Source organism: Pelodiscus sinensis, chromosome 3, assembly GCF_052426305.1.
Source record: "Pelodiscus sinensis isolate ZL-2025 chromosome 3, ASM5242630v1, whole genome shotgun sequence".
NCBI lineage: Eukaryota > Metazoa > Chordata > Testudines > Trionychidae > Pelodiscus > Pelodiscus sinensis.
The window spans coordinates 31,133,132-31,136,970 of NC_143054.1; the positions used below are offsets into that span (position 1 = coordinate 31,133,132).

The 3,839-nt window shown below is 38.4% G+C and overlaps 1 pseudogene; it reads right to left on the reverse strand.

Annotated features, from left to right (window-relative positions):
• Positions 1 to 763: 763 nt before the first annotated feature.
• LOC142827519 (uncharacterized) lies at positions 764 to 2,915 on the reverse strand (annotated as a pseudogene).
• Positions 2,916 to 3,839: the final 924 nt, after the last annotated feature.

The following is a 3,839-nucleotide window of genomic DNA, read 5'->3' on the forward strand; positions in this document are numbered from 1 at the left end:
TATTGTCTCCTCATAAATGAAGGCAGATAATTTATAAACTTCACATGGACTTATTCATGTATATAGCAAAATTTAATTTTATAGAAGCAATCTGTTCCTGCAGTGTGCAACCCTTCCTTCAGGAAACTGCATTTTTCAGAGGGGAATCTGAGAAATTCTGGTGCAGTGAGGAAGGAAGGTGATGAAGCCAAGGGTAGCCCTGTTAGTTTCACTCCTTCAAACCTAGCACTCAACCCTGAAAGCATGGTATATGTGTGCATTTTTTTTCCAGTTCCCCTTCTGACTGGTATTTGCCCATGTTCTCTGCTCTCTATTCTCACATCCTTGTGGAATGGTCAGGAACTGAGACAGGAATATTCTTTCTAACCTTTATGCCTGTGGCATTTTTTTTACAAAATTACATGCAAACTAGGCTGTCAAAATATTAAAATTAAATGAGAGATTATAAAAACAATAGTGGTGATTAATTCCTGTTTTAAATTGCACTGTTAATGATAGTATACATTTAAAATATTTTGCATATTTTCTACATTTCCAAATATATTGATTCCAATTACAATGCAAAATACAAAATGTACAATGCTTTAAATTATTTTGATTAGAAATATTTGCACTGTAAAAAAAATAGTCTTTTCAGTTCACCTCATACACTGTAGTACAACCTTTGTCATGAAAGTGCAACTTTCAAATGCAGATTTATATTTTTACATAATTGTACTCAAAACCAAAAATATAAAACTTTAGAGCCTACAAAGCTTTAGTCCTACTGCTTGTTCAGCTAAACACTAAGGCAAACACATTTGTTTACCTTTATGAGAGATAATGTTGCCTGCTTATGATTTAAAATATCACCTGAAAATGAGAACAGATGCTTGCATGGCACTGTTATAGCTGGCATTGCAAAGTATTTACATGCTAGCTAAGCTGAACATTTGTTGGCCCCTTCATGCTTTGGCCATCTGTCCAGAGGACATGCTTCCATGCTGACTATGTGTTCTGTTCGATAACAATCCAAAGCAGTGCAGACCAATGAGTTGGATGCCATCTGAGTTGGATGCCATCAACAGAAGACTGATTTTCTTTTTTGGTGGCTTGGGCTCTGTAGTATAAGCATGGACTTTCCTTCTAGCTGGGGGTGTTTAACTCCCCATCTGCCTCCAGTCCTGCCACTGCTACACCCTTCCCCCAAACCTGTCTCTTCCCCACCTCTTCTCCACCTCCTCCACCAAGTGTCCTGCATCCCTGCTCCTGCCCCTCCCTTACAGAGCATCCTAAATGCCACAAAACAGATGTTTCATGGTGGGCAGGAGGTGCTGGGAGGAAAGGGCAGGAGTTGGTTAGTGGGGCTGCTGGCAGCCAAAAGGCACTGAGGGAGGCCTTGGGGAGTGTGCTTGGCTACTGGTAAGAGCTGAGCACTGCTAATATTTCCCCACGGGTACTCCACCTTGGGGCTCCCATGGAATTGGCACCTATGCTCTAAAGTTTTTGCACCAGAATTTTGCTCTTTTAAGACTTCTGACAGCATGTTCCACAGTTTGCCCCTCCCTCTCAGATTTGGGAAGACATTACAGATTCTTAAGCCTTGTGTCACGGGCTGTAACTCTCTTTAGAAATCTCATACCAATACCTTCCTGGCATTTTGTCAGCTTTCCAGTGAGAGTATTCTTAAATCAAATGATGTAAGCTGAGTCTTCATCCGAGAGTGCCATAATACAAAATATATAGCAGAATACAGGTAAAACCATGGTGCAAGAGATTTACAATTCCCACCCAAGATGTTCAGTCACAGAACTGCAGGGCTCAAATAGAATTTCTAGCTCTTGCAGTTTTTCAAAATCCTTACCTGTCGGCACTGATTGTGCTTTTGAAGAGGGAATGTGGCTGCAGCCTTATTGCAAAGTAGGAACTGAACCATACCCGATTCAAAGTTCCATCTAATTGAAATATCTTGTACAAGAGGTTCTTGCTTCTGTCAATTTACAGCTGCTTTTATTCCTAGCTCTGCTTTGTTAGCTGGACTGTGTTTGAAATGGCCCACAAGTTTTCTATGTTTTGACAACATGTTTTCTAAACTAGCATCGCTGAATGCTACTGTAATGGATCACTATAGCCTCTGAGCAATGTACATCGTGGTCAAATGGCAAATGACTGTCTACAGCTATCATATTACATGCACTGTCAGTAACTAATTGTTACCTTTTCTTGAATATTCCATTCTTTTGTGCCATCCGAGAAATGCTCTGTACATGCTTCAGCATAATGTCTCTTCAGTTGTTTCTTTCAGTTGTCTCTTCTATGTTTAAAGCAAACGAATGCCATTTCCATACAGTATCACTCTGAGGTGTGCTGTGACTGCCAAGTAAGCTGTATTGCTCCAGGATGTCCAATGATCTCTAGTCTAAGCAACAGTTAATGCATTTTCCAGAAGCTCCAACTGTGTAGCTTCTAGTTGTGATATAGGACATGTATTCGTGATGCAATGGTTCTTCGGGAGGGCAAGTTGCATGACCGATAAGATGCAATTTGAATAACACTTCTCAGCCCTCGACCTTTTGCACAGTCCACAGCTATCCACTTTGCAATAAGCTGTTCTACATTGTCTAATGTATGGACTTGTAGCAATTCTGAAACTCTGTAAGCATACACTTTCGTGGTTAGTCAGATTTATTTGCTTTTGGCGGGTTATCTGTAGCATAACAACTGAAGGTGAAAGACTGCTTAGCACATAAGTGGCATTGCATCCTTGAAGTACTTTGATGGTATTGGAACTCAGTATTGAAATAGCTATAGATAGTTAACCAGAGAACCACTCAGATTTTTTTTTAATAAACATCCCATTTAAAAAAAAACCTTGAACTTTTGCTGCTTTGTTCCATTGCCTTTTTCTGATATTTAATCACTCCAGTAGCATCCATCATGCAATGAAGTACAGGAAATGAAGGGAGTCAAAAGAGAGGTGTGCAATTAATGCTAGTTTAAAAAAAGTTAATTTGTCTTGTGTTAGTCAGTTCTGTTAACTGTTATTAATTCTGGCCCCTCCAAAATAATAATTCTACAATTGAAAGTTGCAGTTTTTTGATAGAGAATGAACTATCATATGTGTATGAGGCAAACTGAAAAAATACTATTTTATCTTTTCATAGTGCAAATATTTGTAATAAAATAATATAAAGTTAGCACTGTACATTTTGCATTCTGTGTTGTGACTGAAATCAATGAGTTTAAAAATGTAGAAAAATCCACAAATATTTATAATAAATTTAAATTGCTGTTAACAATACAATTAAAACTGTTTAATCATGATTATTGTTAACATAGTTAATATGTTTTGTGTTTGAGTGGACTGCAATTAATTGACAGCCCTAACAAAAATATGAATAATTTACATTCAACAAAGTCAGGGAAAGATTTTTTATGATTAGAATGGGCACATCCATTCTTTTTTCATTTTTACATAGCTGGAGTTGCCTTACCCTCAGAACACAGGGGCCTTCCATTCCTGTTTTAGTACTACTGTAATGGCCATTTTGGCTACTTGAATACATTTCTTGTGCTCCAGCTGAGGAATGCTATTGGCACAGAAGCACATTAGCTCATTTAAGTAGCCTTACTGATGTAAGTGTGGCCCACACTAGGAGGCATCTCATTAAATGATAACTGCAGCATATTGCTGTAGAATGCAGGCTTTAACTGCCTTTGGGGGCAGAGGAGCATAGCTGCTGTGCTCATGATAATTTAAAAAGTGAAAAAACAATCTAGGTTACTGGAAAGAGAGAGTCTGGTTTTGCTCTTACTTTGACCAGGGTAGATGAGAAGTAACTAAACAGAAGTTGATAGGC